This window comes from Petromyzon marinus, chromosome 29, assembly GCF_048934315.1.
Source record: "Petromyzon marinus isolate PM22_M1 ecotype Great Lakes invasive population chromosome 29, UKy_Petmar_22M1.pri1.0, whole genome shotgun sequence".
Classification (NCBI taxonomy): Eukaryota; Metazoa; Chordata; class Hyperoartia; order Petromyzontiformes; family Petromyzontidae; genus Petromyzon; species Petromyzon marinus.
Genome location: NC_133695.1, coordinates 104,820 through 130,130, shown reverse-complemented (window position 1 = coordinate 130,130; position 25,311 = coordinate 104,820). Strand labels below are relative to the sequence as shown.

Below are 25,311 nucleotides of genomic sequence, written 5' to 3'. Positions count from 1 at the left end.
TATATGTTTTTTTTTAAAAGAGAAAGGCATACAAATGAGGAAAGGAGTGGTCCAGGCGATTCGTCAAGGGGATTCGTTATGTATGTGTAGTGGGTTGCACAGAGGCGCACACTCGAACACGTTTATTCTTAATACAACGGGGTAACCATATAACCACTTGACGGGATAACGATATAGGGTGGTAACCACCATGCGTAACTACGTAACCACTCGACGGGATAAGGACTTCGGGTGGTGACCACCACGGTTAGCTACGTAACCACTCAATGGGATAACTACATACTCGGACCAGGTCAGTTAACTCCCTGTCTGGTCCACGATGCCGTGCGTGAAGCCCGAAGACCAAAGACAACCTGGCAGATTCCATTCCCAAAACGAACAGCCAAGATCGCTCTCGGGACTCGGCCTTTATGGGCTACGGCGTGGCCAGGCTCCGCCCTTGGCCATGCCCCCTTCCAGATCCTTCTCGGAGACTCTGGGCCCACATCACGTGTCCCTCTCACCTCCTCTTTGGCCCTCGTTACTACCTCATCCGGTCACGTGCCTTCTCGGGTTCACCCAGCCTATCATGTCCTCACCCGACCTCTCTCGCTGTCACCAAAACTATGCCCCCTAGGGACTCTTCCGTTCCGTACTCATCCCGGTGCTAGAGAGAGACTCCACACCGACACTACCGCCCTTCTCTCGGTACTGGCGCTACACCACAGAGACACGATACACACCACTACACATGTATGCATGTGGAACATTTCACACCGTACATAGGAAACTGTGCTCATCGGAGGTTATGTAATTGTCAGGCCTCACTAAACAGATTTTGTTTTTACACACAAGCTAAGTGTTTGTGGGATGGAATCAAAGAGTTAATTGCCCATCTATGGGTGGAGTTATTTATAAGCAAATGAAAATGGGATTGTGGGTTCAGTCAGGGAGAAGGAGTGGAGGGGATCGCAGATCTTGAGGTAAGCTTATTTTTGTTCATGTCAAGTATATAGCTAATATATTCAGTCTTTTGAGGATAAGGATTATGCCTGTCTGTATCTTAAGTGAATTTGAGTTATACTATCCACGAAGTTGTTATTTAACAATGGGGTTGGTTGTGTTAACCATGTCCATTGCTGTCCCAGGATCCTCCTGTAAATTAGACATTAGTATCTAAAGATTACAGGTATAAACGCATTCAATAATCATGTAAAAATAAAAAGCAGCTCTCTCATATGGTTAAGTAAACAGGTAAAATGTTAATTTTGTAATAAGAGAAGTTCAGAATGATTTATGTCAGCAATATTTATGGAACATCTTGCTTAACGTTACCAGCCTTAGAGCATCAGGAAGAGACATTGTATGGTTTGAGTTTGTCTCTGGTCAAGTGTGTTGCATATGTAAATTGTAACCAAGTTATATTTAGGGGTGGATGGTGACTTGGTGAAGGGGAGAATACACACTGTCCTTGCAATCCAGAGGTTGCCGGTTTGATCTTCTGGGAATGTTTCTTAAATCTCTCAGCCTCTGTCGATCCAGCAGTACAAATGGCCTAACCAGTTAGTTGATGATGGGGTAAAGTGTGGGTACTCTGATCTCTCTGATACGTCTGGTCGGTGAAGGGAAGTCGGTAAATGCCCTCTAGAGAGGCTCTCTACCTGTCGACTACAGTTGTGACAGTTGTTTTTGTTCCACATTTCCGTCCACTCCCTCTATTAAAGTTTGTATACCTAAAGACATTGTACAAAGTATTTGAAGGCAATCTGACGTGTTGATGAACAATCAACTGCGACGATTTTTGTTACTAGTAAGTTCTTGATTACATGTTAAATAAAATCACAGGAGATGGTCTTCAAGAAGCAAGATACTAAAGCTGTGTTTATAGAGACAGTCTCGTGTCTTCATATACATGCACACAACAGATCCCATTCATAACTTCAATGGAAATTTGGGAAAGGAAATCATGGTGGAATAAACAGCACCACTGTGTATGAAATAAAAAGTCACATTTCAAAGGGTGGGTGTATCAACAGCGTTTGAAAACGGGCTCATTGTATGGCCTGCGTGACATCACACTTATTCTTGGTGTCGGCTGTAATGCGTATTTTCAGCTGCATAATTTTCTTCATGAAAGAAAAGCCAAGGCTTTGGCTGCCGGTTGACACATGTGAAAGATGAAACAACGATTGAGCAGAAATAAAGTAAATGCTTTAATGACTTTATCCTAGATTTAATGAATGCGGTCTATTGGGACATTTAAAACGACGTTGAAGGGATTACAGTGCTTGGAAACTGCTGTAGTCAGAGCTCCGTGTAAGTTTGACATTTCTCAACAAAGGCGATGTGCACCTGGCAGGTAATCCACTTACAGGAAATGTTATGTAATTAGAAAATCACAGGGATGTGTAAGAACGGCTTTGCAAGATAAGCTCAAGCATTATTGCTGGTGAAATACTACCGGTGAGCTAAAAAGAGCATTGTTGAGTTTTTACTCTGTTATTGGTGCATGGTGGTCCGTGAAAGCTTGTTGAGGGTTGACGTTGGTCCATAAAAGTTTTGGCCCACTTTTCCATGCTCGTCATACGTATTGGAAAAGTTTAGAGTCTCGTCCTGACACTTTTTTACCCCACTGCACATGATGTGCTGGTTGACTGAGGCGTGCCCATTTATCCTGCTGGGTGAACAGAGGTGGTGGGATTTAAGAAACTTTCCCAATGTTCTAAATGTTTTTTTTCGGGAGATCGAACCCGGGGCCTCAGTAAGTCCAGTTTACTAGCCCTTACCCTACACCAGTATCCTATTATTGCAAGTTTCAGTCTTTATTTATCCACGCAAGCATTCCTGAGGCTCTGCGTGAAAAACAAATTGGGATCACTATTACAAAGCAAAACAAAGCAGAACAAATGTGTCAGTAACACTTCCGAAAAAAACAATGTAATCGGTGACGTTTTGGGCAATGGCCTTCTTGTTAGCACGTACAGAGAGATGCCGTTGAGACGGACTTAATGGAGGTTGAGAACTGCACTGACCACCATGGGGCCTGATGAAAATTACAATTTTAAAGTGTTTTCCGATGACCAGTTTTTAAATAGGCATCTGAATTGTTACCTAATAGTAACTATTGAGTCAGACAATCCCTTCCATTAAAAAAGTATTACTAAATAAACACCTTTATATTAAAAGTAAAATTCTACTTGTGAGCATCGCCAAATTATTTGCATAACAAAGCAGTTCTTTAGATTTTGGTTTCCTTTGATCGGCGATTATGTAGCACGTTATGTAGTACCTTATGCAGCACGTTATGTAGTATTTCACATTTTTAGTCGACTCAAATTTAATTTACAACAAGCCCTTCGCCAGTATTGGTACGAATAAGCAATTGAAAGTATCCCGCTTTAGCTTGTTACCCTGTCAGTGATCTGAGTTTTAACACATTTATTGTGAGCAGTCTCTCCTACACGTAAAGATCCACAACAATTACGGTAATGTGCACATTTGCGAAAATGCGCAAGAGTGTAAATTGACTGTATGTGTATGTCTATGTCCAGTTAAATTCAGTGTTGACCAGAGAAAATACATTGAATGTGTTTTTGTCTTATGACTGTAGGACCCTATTTAGCTAAACCATGAAATATCACGACCGCCCGCACCCTTCTCATCATAAGAAGTTTCTAGATCCGCCTCGGGGCTTTACAACTCGGCTTGAAATGAGATTTCCACTGATGCCCAATAGTTCTGTTCTGAAGAATGCCACCGTTTGTGCCATGGGGTTATCGTCAGCACACCGGACTTGCAATCCAGTGGTCGTTGTAACAATGGGCTATGGATGTTTATTCAACTTCTTTATGAACGTACGCAGGCCAACTGTGCTCATCGGAGGTGCAGCAATCGGCGGTGTTCATACTTCTCCACGCCTCTGTCCACTCTGCAGTACAGTACATGTATACGGAAAATGAGTACACAGTCTATGATCGGCAAGTCGTCTGTGTTGGGGGAAAGTGCGGGAACTCCTGAAGAGGGAAGAGTAGGTCGATGTACCGTCTCCAGGAGCTTTCTATAACGCCCTCTAGTGGAGGCCCTGTTGCCAGCAGTGCCGTGAACAAGCGCTTGCAAGGGCTGCTGCACCTTTCCCTACCAAATGTTCCTCGGGTTTAAAGCCGCTAATCTGGTTTTTCAACTCCCTCGACGCTTGCATGAGTCACGATGAAAGATGAAACGTTATTGTTCTCTCTTTAATAATTTTAATCACATTGACATGTGGTTGTTTGGGTTGTTTTCCATTGAATCGTACTCTTTTCATTAGAGTACTTGCAAAAATTGCTGTGATTATTTGAGAATGTAACTGGACATTCCAGCCTATCCTGTGAACCTGCAGACTTACAGTTATACCGGCACTCAGATACAGTGGTGATGCGGACATTCAGTGTCGTTTTATAGTTGAATACGCATGATGTAATCGAGGTCTATATGCAATGCAAATGTACATATAATGGATGTTTATACAAATTTGTAAATGCATCATGATGCAATGACGCATGACTATGTGGTAATAAAAAGTGGTGCTTTGCTCAGTGAGGTAGAAGACAGTAAACGTTTAATTGATTGGGAATCTGTCATTTGTCTCAGTCTGATGAAAAACTAAATAAAGTGTAACGTCTCCCATCTGCAATTCAAACAAATTATATATACGCAGTACAATAACAAAACAGCGGTGCTAGCACGGTTGTTAGGGCTTATATTGCTTGATAGATATTTTCCGAAGCACTGCTATGACATTACCACGAGAGTACAATGTATACCTATCTGTATATTTGAAAAAAATATTTTTGTACCCGATAATCTTATAATCCTATGAACAGGTTTATGACAAGTAATGTGAGATGGACGTAGCTTTCCAATGTAATTCTTGGAGCAGCATTCCAGACTCAAGTTAAGCTTGGCATGCTGATTGAAAGATAAATGCTTGAAAAGGCAGTGGGTGATGTCTGTGATAGATCGCTTTATGACTAGAGTTATGGTGGTATTATTTCCACAATAGAATACAATATAAATGTTGACGATATTATATTTATTGTGATATCAGTTGTCTGTAATTTTGTAATCGTACTTTTCATTATTCCTGTATTGCTCTTGTGCTTTGCTGTACTTTCAGCACAAATGAAGATATACACAACTTAAGGTTACCATACGTCTTCTGATCATTCTACCCTACAAAATGTAATGCTTATACACCACATCCTTTCAGTTAAATGATACATAATTAACTACATATTACAAACGATGAAAAATATATATCACCGCTCAGATGACAATTATTTTGGAACATTTTGTAAAGCACTCATTTGATGGTTAATATCCGCAGCATTTATCAATGGCATTACTGATAACGATAATTACGATGCAGAAATAATTTACGATCGTGGATCCTATAATATAACATCGTATAGAAAATGTATACTACTTTATTACCAATAAAATACTAGAAGTCATCTCTTTATGATCATGCACTCCTATAGAGATGAATGGGGGAGCTTGTCTTTGTGCCTATTGTAATGTAAATAATAATGCACCGCACTTCTCAGTCCACTGCTGGATAAAGTTCTCCCCGCATTGCGTCTGTCATGGGAGTTGTCTGGCGCTCCCACGCTGGTCAGTAGGTGTTGGTAAAGAGCATGGGGCAGTCAAGGCCGGTCGGTGGTGTTAGCCGTGGCTGGGAATCAAACTCAAGTCGCCGGGTTCAAAGCGTTGTGTGCTCACCACTGCGCAATGAAGCATGTGTGGGATCTCAGATACATTGAGTGCTGCACTTTGATCCCTCATCCAGGCCCCACTTGAGGACTCAAGAGGGCATACAAAATATTGTCTTCAAGGTCCTGGGGCTCCTGAGCCTCTGATGGCTGTGGCTTACAAATATTAGCCTTAAGAAACGGGACTGTACATGTTAGCGCCTTTGCGTAACGGTATGGACAATTACAGAGCGGGATACAAAAACCTGATGATCGCGCAATGTCACGCAAGGACCATGTGACCCTTTGTTATTTTTTAACTTGACAAATGTTGTTACATAACACAATTGGTACGATACACAAACATCTACTCTTACTGCCATTTATATGATGCCTAATGGAAGAAAATGGTAGAAGCATTTACCCAGGTGTGGGAAGTCACAGGCCGACAACAACAATAACATGAGGAAGCCTGCATTCTTCTTGCATAGTCATTCTGTTATCGTGGCATCACCCAAACGCACTGCTCACTGCATCTTGGCGTGCATTGTAGGGTTGCCACCTCTCGTGGCTTCCCCAGAATTGTCCTCTTGTTGAGATGGCTGCTGTTCTGGCAAATCTGTAAGTCTGCCCGGGACGTTAAAACTCTTCTTTGATGCCAGTTGCATAACAATATTACTATTAAAACGTACACCATTCCAGATAGTACGTTCACTTGCAGCGAGATATTATTCATCGTTGTGTGATATTTCCCATTTTTCTGCACCTAAGAGGTGGCAACCCTCGTGTGTTAACGCCTTGCATTCTGTCCGCACGGGCGCCGTTTGAGCGCAACGCGTGGCGGGGCGGCGATGTCCCCAGGCACCCGAGATGCTGCTGCGAGCTCAACCCCCAGAACGCGACTTGGGTACAGTGTCTCCCAGGAAACTAAACGGTGGCGAGATGTTAACTCGCTCGCCCGGTATACAGAAGGTCGTGGGCTCGATCCCTGATGTCTGCATATTTGCATGATCTCCCCGTGATCGCGTGGATTTTTTTTCCGGGTCCTCCGGTTTTTCCCTCCACATTTAGAAACATACGTTTAGAGTATTTGGCTGCTATACATTTCCACGCGATAAGCCGCTTCTTTGAGCTATCATTTGTGGCCAGGTCGCTTCTGAAAAAGGGATATACAGCTCAGTTTGCGGTTGTTGGCGGGGGCGCCTGTCTTTTAGGGGTTTGAGTGGCACTTTAATTTATTTTGCTAAGACTTCGCTGAGCTGTACTGCCTTGTTTTGGTATCGCTTGAAAAACATCTGAGGACACGGTCAGATAAAAGTTGCGGTTTGAACAAACTGCAGGGCTATTGAAGGGAGGGCCATAGCCCGAAGTGTACCCATGATATAGTTTTCATCTTAAGGCCACAGTGTTATTGATGAACGTGTTGAATCTTTTGGGCCCAGTTAAGTCCAGCAGACAGCATTGCGAGTTAATCATTTCAAACGAAAAATGTACATCCCTTTGTCAATCCATTGTTGTCAGCCATGGGGGTGGGGGCGGTGGGGTTGTCTGACCATATTTCACCAAATTAGTTCCCTTCAAGTTGCTGAATGGGAGCCCAGGACCGATCCAGATATTGCTCACCATTGATGTTATAGCTGTGGCCAGGAAACAAACTCAGGACGATGGGTTCAATATTGGCAGTGCACTGACCACAAGGCCACTGCTCCACCCAGTCTTAGTTGCACACTGACATAAAAAAATATATATGTACATAGAATGCAGGACACTGTTGTATATTCAAATTAAACTCAAAGCTCACTACCACGAGTTCTGTTAATTACGTGTATTAATTTACGTGTATTAATAAGTCAAAATGGTAACAATTTGGAAGCATCATCAGGTACTGTCTTCAATCTGAAAGTTGGCAATCACCTCCTAAACATCCCAATGTTTTGTGATTCTTGTAATATCTTTATTTGACGTCATCTACACATTTGTCCGGGCCGACCTCTTGCATTGCTCCACATGTTCTGATGTCCATTGTACACGGTGATGCATTCATAGATAACCCCACTGATTTTATAATGACCCTCTCACTGTCTCTCCACAGCTGATTGAATATTGTGCAAGCGATGGCTGTATATCTTACAGAGGAGACTTAATAGATTTAATAAGTGTATTGAGAATGTTGGGAGATGTGCAGAGGTATTTGGATTAAATGTTTCTCTATATTTTCTCCATATTCGTTTAGTGGTCTATATGTAAATGGAGCACTCTGTATAAAGGATAATTTCCCCATCTGAGTCTCTCAGCACCTATCCTGCAGACGCCATTCTTCTCTGTGCTTTAGTTATTGAATGCCGATTATTTAATTAGCCATTACTTTTAAAAACCTTTCGATATTAACGTTGTCTTTCCAGGTAATACATTTCAGTACTCTCTTATAAAACCACAAATCAAGATTTATTTTTTGATTCAATTATCCATTTATATTTGTAATGCTTCTAAATGCGACTGCATTTCTAGACACTCTACAAATAGGGGCGGAGACATGCACAGCTTTAGGATTTTTAAAAAATGTTTTTTGTGTTGTGGAGAGGCAGAATGCGGGAATCAAGAGATGATGTTTGAGTCGAAAAGCAAATTAAGCCGGGAGTCATGTGCAGTAAAGTCAAAACTTGTAAATGTTTACATGCTCACGCTTGGGCAGTTCTCATGTTCGTTGGTAGCCCTAAAACATTGAAAAATAAATAAATTCCACATTCTTATGATGGGGGCAAGACTGCCCACAGTATAACAGCTGCTATAATGAGCAGGGTCAGGTAAGTTGATGAGTGTGATCTACTGGTGTGACTCAAGCACAGAATTATTCTGTCTGTGGGGCCACTTAAGGACCTGTTATTTTTAAAACCTTTCCCATGTGACGCATGTGCAAAAGTAATCCGGGTTATTCTGTGAGGGCAGAAACGCCAACTTCGTACTCGACCTCTTCTAGTTATGAATACCCATACGCGATGTTTTCCAGAAGCGAATCAACGTCCGCCTAGTTTACGAATGTTTGGTTAAGTAAGCATTGCACTTGGGGTATGCGATTTTCAGCCCAAAATGTCACATGTGCTCCCCATTAAATCCAGTGGGCACCACTGGAAGTGGCCTGCAGCTTTCAGAACAAAGACCACAGAAACAAACTGTGAAACAAAGAAAAGCATTGCGTTACACTACGCCACAGCTAACATCAGTGGCGAGTAACATCCGAGCCAGTGCTAGGTCCCACTTTTCAACAAACCGCACTGATCAGCATGGTGAAGTATAATAAAATAACCCCCATGATGAGCGCGGTGTGGCGAGGCCTTCATCCAGCAGTGGAATACGCGTTTTAATATAATATTTTCATTTTCCATAGCATCATTCATGAAAATAGCATCCCATATAACGCTGTGCATTAATGATATATTAGGACGAAATCCCATACACAGCCACTACCAAGCAGATGAAAACCTTACGACCAAGCAAAACCAAAAGTGGATAAACAAAGAAATGGCACCGCCCTGCAACAATGTGTTTTTACAACGTATTCCTGGACACTCCTATATATAAAATAACACAGCACATCCCGTATACAAATGTAAATTACTGATGCATTTTGACGTTACACATACCATTACACAGATGAACGAAACAATACAATGACTGCTGAAGTAAGGTTTTAAATTGTCAAAACACATGTGAACATAACCAGGTGAAATCCCACTGAAGCCTAAATTGGCCACAGAACAAAAATGTCAGCTTAACAAACTATAGAACGAATGCAACAGAGGCCAGGTTTAAGTTTTAAATAGCTATACTGCTGCGTAGGTTCGCACAAATGTGCTGTATAGCTCTCAGCATGTGGGAAGAAATGTTGGACATCATACTAAACAACATGTGGCACAACCCAAACACACATGAGAGAGCTAGAAAGAGTTATGTTTGTATGCACAACAGCAGTACGCATGTGACATATACTGGGTTTAAAGTTACATGTTTTAAAAATGTACATGAGTGCCGTTTAGTTTAATCAAAGTCTGTAAAATCGATAGTACAATTCCAAATGTATTGGTCGTTCCATAACAAAAATAAACGAATGCCTTTATATGTTGATGAAAACGTATGTAAATGTATTTTGTAAGCAGTGAATGGGTTTTAATTCCATATCAGCCACACGTGACAGATTCTATCAAATGACAGCCCTTAATAATCAAGCGCAAACTGTAAAACAATGCATAAATCACAGGGTCAGCAGTGGACTTTAAAGACGAACAATTCGGTTTCGGAACATGGTCAGTTACTCAACTTAAATACGACAACATTTGGGTTAAACATTATTTGAGTTATTTCTCCTACTCCTTGGAAACCCAGTGATATTGAGGCACGTGGATGAACATCTACACACGTGGGCACTTCCAGAGACAAAAGGTTTTCGCGTCGTGGGTACAACAAAAAACAACAACACGTATCATGGGAGAAGAGGAATATCTCACAATACTGGAATAAGGGATAACTGCACATGAATATGTGAGGCTGGGTGGTGTATTATCATGAAATTGACAAAAAAACAAGACTTAATGCCATGAGAGGACTTACAGTTTTCCCAGGACAGGATGATCCTGGGAACTGGGACAAATAGCAACCATGGAGACAAGCGATCATGTTAAAGCAATGTACCGTACACCTGTAAGCGGTAGCTTCATTAAAGCTGGAACAGTCCAGAACGCTGTACCGGGAATTAATTAATCTCACTTGTTTTTCTAGATTTGAAGCTTTCGTGACTGCAAGGATTCATACTCTTTGGTTTTTTTCGGTAAAGTCACGTAGGTAAAATAAAATAAAAGAAAACAATTAAATCACGACGTTTCGGAGGCAACACAAGCTTCCGTCTTCAGGTGGAACAGTCACAGCAAGATCGCTGCAGTGATCTTGCTGTGACTTGTTTTTGTTCATCCATATATCTCATTATTAGCAACCCTCTTCATAGGAATATAGCTTGTATAATGCAGGATGTACTATGGATAGGTGCACTTTATTGGTTGTACCGTGCACTCGTAATCCTTTACTCTAAGCCGAGGTGAGCAGTGTTCGGAATATCGAGTGAGAAATAAAGCCGTGCCTGTAAGCAATGGGATTTAAACAGAGCACACCTGTTCATTATCACGACACATCACCTTAAATAGCAAGCATGCGAGTGTAGCCTTGCCAACCTGGACTCCACAAAGCAAGACCTTGCTTCCCACTGTCTGACAGGCAGCACGACCAATAACAGATGTGGCATTACGATATATAATTATGTCTGCGTTGCATTTTCAAATGGACGGCAGTGTTACATAATGCGATGGTCATATAGAGGGGGCTGACTTCGATGCTGTTGGATGCAGGGATAGTCTGCTCTTGTCAGACTTGGTGTTTGAGAGGAGGGCGGTGGTGCTCGCTAACAGCACTTGCCCTAACAGTCTGTTAAAGGCTATATGGGGGATCTTTGTATTTGGTAAGTCTTAAACGCATGTGTACACAAACGCATATTACATGTGGGAAAGCCTGGGAATTGTGGTAAAAGTATGTGTATGGGTGACTTAGGGATAACGACTGAAATGCTTGCCTGTGTACAGGGGTACGGATTAAGCTTATATTGTTACAATAACTCTTAGTGTTCTTTCGAAGGCTTGCGTAGGGCATGCATGTATATGTAGGTACTGGTGAGATTAATGGGTGTTCACTTACAACACGAGCATGCACAGTCTTAGCATAGATTTTGTGGGTAGAGCCGCTGAAGTGAGGTTCAAGGAGTGAACTGGGTGAGACCAGGCAGGGTCGGCAACCTGCAGAAGCCGCATGCAGCGGCTCTTTGGCTGCCCCTCGTGGGCAGCCGGTTTAAAGACAAATCTTTAATGTAATATAACGTAAAGAAAGGGCAAAGACAAAAAATAAAATAAAAACTCTTCTTCTTTGAAAGGTTTTCGACCCCTGGGTTAGACGTATGTTTGCACAGTGGTTTATGATGACCGTTGCAATGCATGGGTTGTGTTACATTTGGTGGGGAGTTTATGCAGGGCTTGTGTTCTCGCTCGATATTTTCCGGAACGATGTGAGGCAGACACTTGGAGTACGGATTATCGGTGTAAGGCACTACTACTAGAGTACAAAGTACGCTTATACATAACGACTCTACTATATTGTATCCTATATGCCTGTAATTCTGTCTTGACAAAATAAGTATCATGAGGACCAAATGAGGCTCGATGGATGTGGCATGCCAACATAATTCCCGGGACAGCTTTCCAAACTGTTCACACACAGTGCTTTGCTGATACAAAGCACTGTATGTGTGTAAACTGCAAGTATGTTGTCATGTGAGAGTGCGTTTGGATGCATGGTAGGGAGTGGAGGAAGACTGGGGTTAGAATAATGGTGAATGCGGTGAGAGTGTATGTGTTGGGGTGCCGCGGTGGCGAGATGTTAACTCCCTCGCCTTGCATGGAGGAGGTCGTGAGTTCGATCCAGACCCCGATGCCTGCTGTATATTTAGAGTTTGCAGCCTCTGCCCGTGGTCGCTTGGATTTTTCTCCAGGTCCTCTGGTTTTTCCCTCGACATATAGAAACATGCGTCATTAGTATTGGGCTGCTATACATTTGCACGCGATAAGCCACTTCGTTGAGCTATTATTTGTGGCCAGGTCGTTTCTGAAAAAGAGATATATAGCTCAATGGGCCGTACCTGGTAAAATAAAAAAAGTTAAATATTTGTGGTTAGATGAGGTGGTGGTAAGTCAGGTGCCACTATTATATTTGTGGGTTGGTGTCGGTGATTTGGGCGATGGTAAATTTGGTGGCGTGTGAATGAGAGTTTGGATGACATGGGTTAGATGTGTATGTTGTGATCATGTGGGGAGCGGTATTGTAGCGGTTTGCGCGCTATGCTATGACCCCGACCAGATGAGTTGGGTTCCCGCTCATGGCCACCAACATGAGTACCGATTCTTTGAACCGGTCCTGTGCCTCGCCTAGGTCGACCAGTCTCAAATGAGTACCTGGTGCGGCGTGTATACATCGCCACTAGGGAGACAAAAGCGGCCAGGCGTAGTGTTGGCCACCCACCCCCTGCTGTGCCGTGTTGGCCTTCATAGGCGCTCACTAACCGCACTTGCCCCAACGTTCTGTTCAGGCTATACGGGGTACCTTTGTCTTTTTTAGGGTGATGATGTATTGGGCGTCTATGTGTGGGGGTGAACTGGGTCTCAGTATGCGTGTGGGGGTTAGGGTGATGGTGTGTTGGAGGGGGTGTTATGGTGAACTGGCTGGGTGTGTGTATGTGTGGGGTTAGAGTGATGGTGTTTTAGCTGTGTGTGTTGGATGAACTGGCTGGGTGTGAGTGTGTGGGGGTTAGAGTGATGGTGTATTGGGGGGTGGGTGAACTGGCTGGGAGTGTGTTTGTGTATGGGTGGGGGTGAGGATGAATTGGGTGGGGCGTGTGTGTGTGTGTTCCTTGTTGTGCTCTCTGTGCGAAAGCGATTGGGGAATGAGAGATAAATGGTTTCGCAGGCTTTACAGCGCGTGGCATTGCAACTTCGGCTGTTACGAAAGCGGCTTGCGTTTAATGTTGCTAAATATAATTCACTACGTATTGCGAGTCAAACATACTGTATACATGTCTGTGTCTTGCGCTGGAACCCTGCACGTGCTTCGACGTATCAAACAATTACTAAATAACCGCGAAGATCTCTAACTGCCGGACATCTGTGAAATAATCAACGCGGGCGAGATAAAATATCCAAAGAACCCCCTGGACTGATTCTACAAGTGGAGGAGTTCCGAGTCTCGTCTTGGCACCATCTGTTCTTCCGCGACTTCCCTGCCAAACGGTATTTGATGGATGTATTTCTAACACAGAGCAGGCTTCCATGAATCAAGTTGACAATCCTTTACATTGCAAACCCCAACTGCTGCTACCGAATATCTCCTTGCAGCGGTGGAGCGTTGGCGCAATGGAAGCAGTGATCTTGGCACATTGCTCCGTAAACTCGACTGAACAGAGTTCGATTCTTTGCCACGGCTAACATATCAACGATTGCGCTGTTTAGTGAGACGAACTCTTTAGCGTCTATACGACATGGGGAGATATCAGCCAGCAGTGGATTGACAAAGGGGACGTACATTAATGTATATGGATTATAAGACACTTCCAATAAAAGTTGGTGGTACTGTATGCATACATACTCGGTAGGTGTTCTATATATGTGTGCTTGACCAGATTTGTATAACTATTGACACCGGGCACGAGTCAACATCGCGGAGCGTCTTATAATCCGGAGGATGCGGTGGTGCATGGTTCGTGCACGCCAACGTTGCGATTGGTGGCACCACAGCCGCATGCGCCCGATTGCTTCTTGTGAAGCGGATGATGGGACGGCCCAGCTGGCTTCTGTTGGTCGTTCTGAGACGCGAGTTGATACCCCGGGGCTGCTGAGTTGCTGTGTGGGGGGGCCGGGGTCGATTTTCGATTCTTGTTGCGAGAGCCCCCCCCCCCACTGCCCCCCTAACCCGCGACTGCGGACGCTAGGGGCAGCAGAGAGCTGGCGCTGGGATATCGCGCAATCGCATCAGAGACATACGATGCCAATTAAACGTTGCCGCTGTTAACAATGCAGTCCTTGCAGCGTAGTCACATCACTTTATCAATCCACCACTGGGTGAAATATTTGCTCATCACGCTGTATCGGTCTTGGGGAGATGGCTGACCATACTTCACCACGCTGGTTAAATACGGATTGAGGGGGGGAGGGTGCAAATATCACTTGCCACTGATGTTCGCCCTGGCCCGGAATCGAACTCTTGGTAGCCGGCTCCAGTTACACGATTGGAATTGGGTTCGGATGAAAACACAACCCCAAATGAATGCAGAGACTGTACGTGTCGTGCATTGGCGTATACTGATGCATATACATTATTCAAAAGGCGAACATATGTAGATGCATACTGTGCCGTTCATGCTTGTACACAAAAAATTGTCGCCAGGCAATGAAGCACTTACAGTTATCTGGTACTGGAATTGTGAGATTCCTCAGAGAGTTCACGCTTGCAGATGCTCGTATACCGGGTGTATGTACAGCGAGTAGCATCTTCACATTTTATGGCTATCGAGCAACAACACATACTCAAGTTGATTCCTCTGCTGGGCGTGGGGAAAACATCACAAGCAACAAACCCCGTTCTGTCTGCCCATAGAGTACTGTATTTATATAATAGATGGTTATTCCATCGGTCTGTTGGCTTTCCAGACCAATGTTATCCAGCAACATTTGTGTAAGTACACAAACTCTGGACCGGTTTCGACCCTGCTTTCATCAGCATAGTCCGGCTTGTTTAAACATGCTGCTGGATTATGTTGATATCGGAAGGCAGTACAGTAAATCTAATGGACAAACGCATTATTGTATTCGTATGCTGGACACACTGAATGAAGTTTTGTTGCGCTACAACAACGAAAAATAAATACGGTTCAAACAAGCCTCAGAACCGATATGGCGTAGGGATGTTGATTTTTGAATCATTGTTGTTGGCAATATTTCTTGTGGCTCACAAACTGCATCCTGTACATAGGTTGAGGTCAGAGCTGTGGAAATATATGACTTTTCAGAAGTGTCATGAATTGGGAAGTTTGGCTAACTTCTAAACTACAATTAAGCAAAAACATTTGACCAGATAAGGCCTACTGTCCGATATAGCTCCTTTTCAGAAGTGACCTGGCCACAAATAATTGCTCAACAAAGTGGTGTATCGTGTGGAAATGTATATCAGCCAAATACTCTAAGCGCGTAATGTTGATTCTAAATGTGGAGGGAAAAACCGGAGGACCCGGAAAAAAATCCACGCCACCACGGGGAGAACATACAAACTGCAAATATATAGGCGTCAGGGTCGGGATCAAACCCCCACGACCTGCACACCAGGTTAACATCTATCCACCGCGGCACCCTACTTATGGAATGTTTCAGCGTGTCGGAGGAAACTTGATTAACCAGGGAACACTCGCGCATTCTAGGATATAACCGCCTGCCCCAATGGGCTCGTGTATTTGCCATCGGCTATCTGTCCCGTGGCCCGGTGGGTTTTTGACCCAAATCTGTGGTTCATGAACCCTTGCCTCAAAAGTGCTGAAATACAAGAATAATGTTTTTACACCTCCTTTGTCAGTCCACTGAAGACCGTCTCGCACCGTGCCAGTTTACATGTGTTTGTCCGATCAACTTCACCACACTGGTCAGCAGAGGTTGGTGAAGGAGCTGCTGATGACTGGTTCAGATATCACTTGCCACTGATGTTAGCCGCTTCCAATAATTAAATTCGGGTTAACGGGTTCATAGTGCAACCACTGTTACCACCACTCCCCCATATTCAAATGTGCAGGGACTCCTCTCCTTACAAACATTCGACTTACAAATTCTCCAATCTCCCCCTGGCTGTCCACTCGGCAGTGCAATTGGGTCCACCATAGTGAGTCGATCAGCAGGTCGTGTGGTGAGGAAGATAATGGGCACTCCAACCTCTTTCAAGACGTCTGGCCAGGATGGAAGAATCTGCCAAAATACACTCGAGAAGGGCTCTGTATAGCCATCTCTAACGGAGGCCATTTTTCCAGCAGTGGTGTGAACAAGCAATTTCAGGGCTGCACGTTTATCTTTTACTTTACAACAATACTGCATTGTTAATCTGGTCATAAAGCTGAGAAGTTATGAAAAGTGTCATGGAAATACAGCTTTGCGTGTTGTACCTTTGCAGCTAACTTAAAGATAATTAGAGCACTTAACTCTAATAGCATTAAATGAGTGCCATAGGTATGCTTTATTCCACTTGACAATTACTCTAGGTTCAAATAATTAATTGCCAATTATAATAGGCAGTGCTAATAGTTTTTACACGCATTGTCGAAAGCACTTTGGAGTATTTTGAATATGTTCTCAAGAATTCTACACTTTCTGAAAAGAAATATTCTACTGCTGCTTACATGCACATTGTGTGAATCAGAAGGTTTTGATTTATAAAATGTTGAGCTGAGATGATTATTTGATTAAGCCAATTAATCAACTACTTTTGTGTGGTCGATAACTCTGGCCCCTCTACAAATAGTGGCCGTTTCCACATGCTGTCTGCCGAAGGCTGGAAACCCCCTGCAAGCCCCTCCCAGTGTGATGCAGCTGATAATGCCGATGGCGTCACCAATCCCCGCCCATTACCACCTGCACAGCAGCACACGTGGGGATAGATGTGAGACTTTTTTCCCCCAACTACATTATATTTGTGTTATCTGATGAGTCGAGTAATGGAATTGATCATCGCTAGCATAATCCATTACATATCTCAGATAGCCCAGCTATAATTTAATGCCACCGTTGGAATATGTTGTGTTATTCATGATTGAACGTGGGTCTCCAAGCTGGTACAGTTGATATATAAATACAAAAAATAATTACTGGCCACTTGCATGGCACACTACATCCAACCATTTACCGTTAAGAGTGATGTTGATGCAAAATGAATACTGGAAAACGGAACAGTTTCAAGAAGGAATAAATCGATTTTCTGTGGTGTTGTCTGAAAACGTTCTTGAATGTAAAATGGCAAGCCCATATGTCAGAGACCTCGACGAAACGTCACAACGGATACCAGTAAAACTGTGCGTTCAAAAGGAACAAATGTGCGGCGTGATTGGCTTCATATCAAAAGCATGGGTGTGGAAGGACACTGTAATGTCTATTTGAAAAAGTAAGAACAAAGGGGAAAATAATAAGTAGGTTCGGAAACCGCTGTCGATTAATATATGGCCTTGTCTTTGAGTGTACTTCAAATAAAAAAATGCATATGCCCTGAACGTTGTAGCAGACGAATGGGTGGTAGTTCAGGTGGCCTGAAATTTGCAATTGTCCTTTGATGGCTATTATGAGCATGAGTTAATGGTATGATATTACAGTAACTTGTTTTTATCAGGTGTTTTTGTTTCAAATATATTTTAAGTGAAACAATCAAATATGACTCCGTCTGAGTCATATTTTTAAGGACAGAGTTAATTGTAGTGTTTATATATATTACCTACACTATATATACTGAACAAGCAAGTCACCATGTAAGAGTATTCTGACAACTCTGTTATCGTCAGTTCTGTAACGGAAGAATAAATACTAAGAGATGTTTGGTGCTTCGGGCAGATTGCATGAATCAGAAACGTATCCCTGGCATACCTGGCAGTGCTCTCATCCGACTTGTATGTAATTAATATGTACTAATATAATTATTCTTATCAATAATTATTATTGATAAGAATAATAATGTAAAATCGTCATCAGGAGGAGGAAAGATGACGATCGCTTGTGTTGTGATTGAAACGTCGTAGTTTTGTTTATTTTATATTTATTATTTGTATTAATTTGTACTTATCTACGTGACTTTACTGAAAGACCCAAAGAACAATAATAATGCACATTCTTTTGCCAATCCATTGTTGGATGAAGGCCTTCCTACACTGTGATAGACACAGGAGTTATATGAACAATACTTTTGTAATGGTCAGTGTGGAACAATACTTTATAATGGTCAGTGTGGAACAATACTTTATAATGGTCAGTGTGGAACAATACTTTATAATGGTCAGTGTGGAACAATACTTTATAATGGTCAGTGTGGGTTGAGTAAATGGCGGGGTGGGGGGTATTGGTTTAGATACCACCTACCACTGATATAAACTGTGGTAAAGAATTTAACTCAGATTGTTTCAAAGAGTTGTAATGACAACAACTGTGGCACTGCTCCACCCTTGTATAGACTGCATTTATCCAAGTTAATACCCTGTGCAAAGGACACCAATTCCAATGTTGGTGGAGTAGATTGCCAGAATTAAAATCCTCAATTGTGGTTTATACTGAAGACTTTGAAACCACTGCCCTTAGATATTGTATGATTATAAAGTGGGAAAATGTCATCTCAGTTTACCACCTATCAATGGCCGTAATTTTCCAGATGATGTAATGCCCTTTTTTCTGTAGACTGTAAAGAAAGTTAGTGATACGTGTTATGATGAGGTAGATTGTGTGCGTAACCAAATTCATATATTTTATTTTTCGATTTAAAGCTTTCGTGACTGCAAGGATTCATCTTCTTTGGTTCTTTCGGTAAAGTCACGTAGAATGAGAATAAAAAAATAAATTAAATAAATAAAATAACACAATAAAATTCTCACGACGTTTCGGCCACAACACAAGTGGCCTTCTTCAGGTGAAAGGAACAGACCTGTCGGGACGACAGAGCTTCAATGAACGTTGTTAAGATTCGTAGCGTCTTTTAAGCTGGTTTAGAGAAGTGAGGCACCTTGACAAAGGGGTTTACATATCAAACATTCATATAAATTCGTATGATCTGGAGACTACGATATATAGTAGTTTATAATCAACACGTTACAATATAATCTCAGTTTATAACCAACACATTAGAATATAATCTCATGTGTAATATGTAAATTGTGTCTAAAGTTAAATAATGTCCGATTTTAACGAGGCGTTGCCACTAGTTCAATTCACTAAACATTGTTCTATGGACTTTTTAAGCTTTTAGTGGTTCAAGTATTTTATTAAACACAATGGCAAACTTTGAAAATGTAACTTTATTATCTCAATTGCTGCACACTGGCCTTTGGGTTAAACTTTGTACAACTTGCACATGCAGGATGTCAGGAAAGGTTAAACAAACATAGAGTTGCAAATGCAGCACGAATAGAAATCTGTGGAAGCCCTAAGTGATTTCAATGGGAAGGCTTCTCCATGTTTGTGAATTAAAGTTCTATATGTTTAAGTATCGTGTACTTCATACTGTATTATTATGGATTTACCAAACCTGCAGTAAGGTATTTATCCTGCACTTCGTAAAATAATGATTCGTAATTTTTGTTGTTTGGAAAAAATAAGAATAGGTTTTACCCTTTCAGGCAATTAAACAGGTGTTTAGATATTCTTGGTTCTTTCGGTAAAGTCACGTAGAAGGGAAACAATAAAATATTATATATATTTTTTATTTTATTGTTTCCCTTCTACGTGACTTTACCGAAAGAACTAAGAATATGAATCCCTGCAGTCACGAAAGCTTTCAGCAAAAGGTGTTTAGATGTTCAAACACCAAATACAAACCTTTTTCAAGGAATTGTTTTGTTATATTTGATTAATCCTGACTTTCCTTAGCTTCTATAACACTTTTGAATCACCTAACCTTTTATGATGTTTGCTTAAATAAACATATATGTACGTCTTAATATGTTACGGTGCCAAGGTAATGTAAATCACACAATAGTTGCGGCAAAGTGTATTTCTACTACACGACTGCCAATGTAATCTATGCCGTTTATAACATTTGGCTTTGGCTGCCCATATGACACGAAGGTTTATAAACATCTAAATCTCATTTCAACTTTAAATCATACACCTTAGATACTGTAAGTGCCCCACAATGCCTATATAGTGCCTCACACCAATGCAAGCAACCAACTCGTGTTATTGGTATTGTCACTGCTACCAGCCTATGACTTACCACAGCTGGGCAAAGGACTCCTCAATGTCTGTCTCCCGGTCCCTCCTGTCCTTCACTGCTCCCATCCAGTGGTACCCTCCGCAACACCGCGATGTTACCCCACTGCCGTCGTCTCTTCCTGTGCCTTCCTCTGCTTCTCTTCCCCTCTCTAGGTCGCCAACTCAACAGTGAAGTTTCGTTTCTCATCTCCCATCAGTTGTTCTCAAGACACGTCCTGCCCATTTCCGCTGTATTTCTTTGGATGTAACAACAGCTGCATTGATCCCTTTGCTTTTCCATCATTTTCCATTGCAACCAGCTCGTGCCAACCATTAATGCTCCGGAAATGTTGCTGAGAGTACAGCCAACAGAGTGAAATGCTGTTTGGATAAATTCGGCATTGCCAAGGTTTTCTGGAAAAAACAACAACTCTATTCTATTGGGACTGAGATAGCCAAAGTTGAGGCTGCAATGTGAGCCTGTTATTAATATTCCCCTGAAAGTGTCCTGGTGAATACAATTAAACTACAAGTGTATTTGACATGTGACAAATGAATGGTGGGGGGCTGTTTCACATAATCTTGCAGGGCATGGTATAAAGAAAAAGCAGGGGAGGATGACCTAAGATCAATTGGATGGCAAAGTGTGATAACGTGGACTGATAAGCGGCCAAAGCAGCTGACAAAGACTGCAAAGGGCAGGTAAACATGGAGAGAGTTTAAATCCGAGGCATTCATTCTATAGTTAATTCTATCACGACCACTGCTGTTCAAGGGATCGGAGATTATCATAATTAAAGTGTCTAAATGAAGCTTGTCGTTACAACTTTTTTCTGCAGGTGGTGTGCTTTCTAAATGTTGGCGAAACTCAACGGCTGGAGCAACCATATGTTGCAAGAATAGACTAGTTTTTAAAATAGAAATAAGCTTATAGGTGTACCCAGTGACTTTAAATCTGTCCTGTAGTTTGTGGTGGTTCTGTGATAAATTAGGGCTCTCTTGCCAGTCCTCTGCTGGATGAGGGCCTCTACGTCATGTGGGTTATGGGGATTATTGTACCATACTTCATAATGGTGTGCAGGGAGCATAGTACAGTACAATACAACGGATTTTACTCTACTGCCGCCTGCTGACAACGTTGCCCCACAGCAGGCTCACAGCTCCTGGTTTACACACTGTGGTCGCTCTTTGCACGCGCGAGCCAGGCTCAAAACTGCTTAATTTATATGGTCTGATGAGATTATGTGCATTCCAGGTGATTTGGCCATAGACGCCTACGGTGTTGTACAAACTTAGAACATCTCGAGTCACAAGATGCATAATTGCCCACTAGACACTGTGCTTTATTCTAGCCACCATTCACCCAGCAGGACACGTGGCATTTCATGAAGACTTGCAATTCTTTTCTGCAGACGCTGCTTTTTTATCTCTTTATGTGCATGCGAGACTGGTGATATTTGGCAGTTTTCTCAACTGTCAGTGTGAAGTGGTGTGATTCATTGGCAGGAGTGGCTCAGGCTAGGGTATGCTTTAGATACTGATTTGCAGAGTTGAAATCGGCGTGCCAAATCCAACTTTTAAGAACTCCAGTGACATGGCCGAGTGGGTAGCGTGTTTGCCGCTCGTTGCAGATGTTCATAGTTCAAACCCACAGCTGCCTAAGGCTGAATCTAAGGCAACTTCTGATGGAGAGGCTGCAGCTCACTAAAGGGCAACAGCGACATTAAAAGACTGTGTTGTGACGACCGGTGTGTTATGCTGCTACGTGTATCGCCAATATGTCCATTTACTAATGTACATTTGCCTTTTATAATCGGTGACATGAAGTAAGCACAGGATATGTGTTGCCATCTCTTTCCTGCATTGCCTGAACATTTACTGCACTTTGAATGCAATCCTTTAAATAGTTTACATATAAAGTAGAATACTGCGTACTCAAATCCCTACCTAAATTGCCTCATTAAGTCTATTTTTTTTAAATGTTATATATGTATGTTATACTTCTTTCGCACCATACGTAGCCAACCGTACTAATCGGAGGTGCGGGGAAAGTGATTTTACGAGGTTCTCAAGTGCAGTGAATTGATATTGGCAGTGTAGTCATGAATGACTGGATATAATATATTTTAAAATGTTTTTTCAATTAATTTGATAAATTCCGGCTCTGAGAATGTTTAACATTTTGGTTTCACTGCCATCTCAATAGCAGAAGACATGGAAAACCAGAATCCCAAAGTGTGCATAATAGGCCGCTTGAAGGGATCTCAGAAGTGCTTCTGTGTCACTATGTTGTGCGGGCTGTTCTCTCACAAGCTGTGATTCACTGCTCTGCGCACTTCGTCTCTTGGCATTCTGCCAACAACACAATTGTAATAAAATGGAGAAAATAGACAAAACACAAATACATATAAAATGGAAAGTTTACTACTGTACTCGTTAAAACATAAACTTAAGTTTGGTGTAAGGAGCTCAGTCAACTGTGGATTACAACTTGCAGTACTGTGCTCTGTATAGGACATTTAAAAAACACTTTTTTACTTACATAAGTCATTTATAATAAGTTGTGTTCTTGAACTGAAAGCATTATGGTTAAATATAGGTGGTTACATTTGCAGTGATCTTCTTATGGGAGAGATAGGCCGGACTGACAGCAAAGTGGAATTTATTTCCACTGTATTAAGGCTGCCAACAGACTTGAACACCAAGCCCAGTCCTGCTCATTTGAGTGCAAACACCATCATCATCAACCATGATCAATCCACTCCTAGATGAAGGCCTTCCCAAGTCACCATCTCTTACAGTTCTGCGATGTGACAATCCGCCTAGCATCTCCACAGTGGACGTGCCTCTTTGATTTGTATCTACTCTAGCCTGCCTTAGCTTAGAATTAATATCAAGACTCAAGTGTTTTTTTTTACCAAGTTTGACGTGGGTATCGTGATCCGAGTACAAGCACTTTTATCATCATCATCGTCAGCCATGATGTTGGTCTTCTCAAGCCATCACAATTCTGAAATATAACATTCCATCTAGCACTTGTACGTAAGTTGATTTAATTGACGTCATATATTTGGTGGTCGTCATGTAATCTGGGGTTGGAGGTAGCTTTTTTGCAAAATTAATTTGAATTAAAAAGAATGCCACATGATTTTCCAGGTTATCTATTACCCATGTCTCTGGTTCTTCCTTAGTCACGAGTGACAACTATGTCACCCATTACAATATTTGTGGATATTTGTGACTGTTCAATTACCAATTAATTCCAACCTAACATCTATGTGCACATTGCTCTTGTGTGCGATTACACTACGACACTCGCTTGTTGTGAGTGTTTGACTCGCTTGTGGTGAGTGTTTGACTCACTTGTGGTGAGTGTTTGACTCACTTGTGGTGAATGGTTTGACTCACTTGTGGTGAGTGTTTGACTCACTTGTGGTGAGTGTTTGACTCACTTGTGATGAGTGTTTGACTCACTTGTAATGAGTGTTTGACTCACTTGTGGTGAATGGTTTGACTCACTTGTGGTGAGTGTTTGACTCACTTGTGATGAGTGTTTGACTCGCTTGTGGTGAATGGTTTTACTCACTTGTGGTGAATGGTTTGACTCACTTGTGGTGAGTGTTTTACTCACTTGTGGTGAATGTTTTATTCACTTGTGGTGAATGGTTTTACTCACTTGTGGTGAGTGTTTGACTCACTTGTAATGAGTGTTTGACTCACTTGTGGTGAATGGTTTTACTCACTTATGGTGAGTGTATGACTCACTTGTGGTGAGTGTTTTGACTCGCCTGTGGTGAATGGTTTGACTCACTTGTGGTGAGTGTTTTGACTCATTTGTGGTGAATGGTTTTACTCACTTGTGGTGAATGGTTTGACTCACTTGTGGTGAATGTTTTGACTCACTCGTGGTGAATGGTTTCACTCACTTGTGGTGAATGGTTTGACTCATTTGTGGTGTGTTTTACTCGCACGCTCGCTTACTTACAGTGAGGGAAAAAAGTATTTGATCCCCTGCTGATTTTGTACGTTTGCCCACTGACAAATAAATGATCAGTCTATAATTTTAATGATAGGTTTATTTGAACAGTTAGAGACAGAATAACAACAAGAAAATCCAGAAAAACGCATGTCAAAAATGTTATAAATTGATTTGCATTTTAATGAGGGAAATAAGTTTTTGACCCCTCTGCAAAACATGACTTAGTACTTGGTGGCAAAACCATTGTTGGCAATCACAGAGGTCAGACGTTTCTTGTAGTTGGCCACCAGGTTTGCACACATCTCAGGAGGGATTTTGTCCCACTCCTCTTTGCAGATCTTCTCCAAGTCATTTAGATTTCGAGGCTGACGTTTGGCAACTCGAACCTTCAGCTCCCTCCACAGTTTTTTCTATGGGATTAAGGTCTGGAGACTGGCTAGGCCACTCCAGAACCTTAATGTGCTTCTTCTTGAGCGACTCCTTTGTTGCCTTGGCCGTGTGTTTTGGGTCATTGTCATGCTGGAATACCCATCCACGACCCATTTTCAATGCCCTGGCTGAGGGAAGGAGGCTCTCACCCAAGATTTTATGGTACATGGCCCTGTCCATCGTCCCTTTGATGCGGTGAAGTTGTCCTGTCCCCTTAGCAGAAAAACACCCCCAAAGCATAATGTTTCCACCTCAATGTTTGACGGTGGGGGTGGTGTTCTTGGGGTCATAGGCAGCATTCCTCCTCCTCCAAACACGGCGAGTTGAGTTGATGCCAAAGAGCTCCGTTTTTGTCTCATCTGTCCACAACACTTTCACCCAGTTGTCCTCTGAATCATTCAGATGTTCATTGGCAAACTTTAGACGGGCATGTATATGTGCTTTCTTGAGCAGGGGGACGTTGCGGGCGCTGCATAATTTCAGTCTTTCACGGCGTAGTGTGTTACCAATTCTAGATTTGAAGCTTTCGTGACGGCAAGGATCCATACTCTTTGGTTCTATTCGGTAAAGTCACGTAGGTAAAAAATAAAACAACAAAAATCACGACGTTTCGGCCACAACACAAGCGGCCTTCATC

At 42.3% G+C, this 25,311-nt stretch overlaps 1 protein-coding gene across 3 annotated transcripts in view; it reads left to right on the top strand.

The window, feature by feature from the left end:
• Positions 1-11,060: 11,060 nt before the first annotated feature.
• LOC116947395 (monocarboxylate transporter 12-like) overlaps positions 11,061-25,311 on the top strand; it is a 34,651-nt gene continuing 20,400 nt past the window's right edge. For 2 of the 3 annotated variants that reach the window (XM_032963081.2, XM_032963078.2), the window contains exon 1: positions 13,204-13,582. The gene's annotated coding sequence lies outside the window, so the exon portion shown is untranslated. Of the gene's footprint in view, positions 11,212-13,203; positions 13,583-25,311 lie in introns of those variants that run through there. The other variant, XM_032963079.2, reaches the window with a different exon arrangement.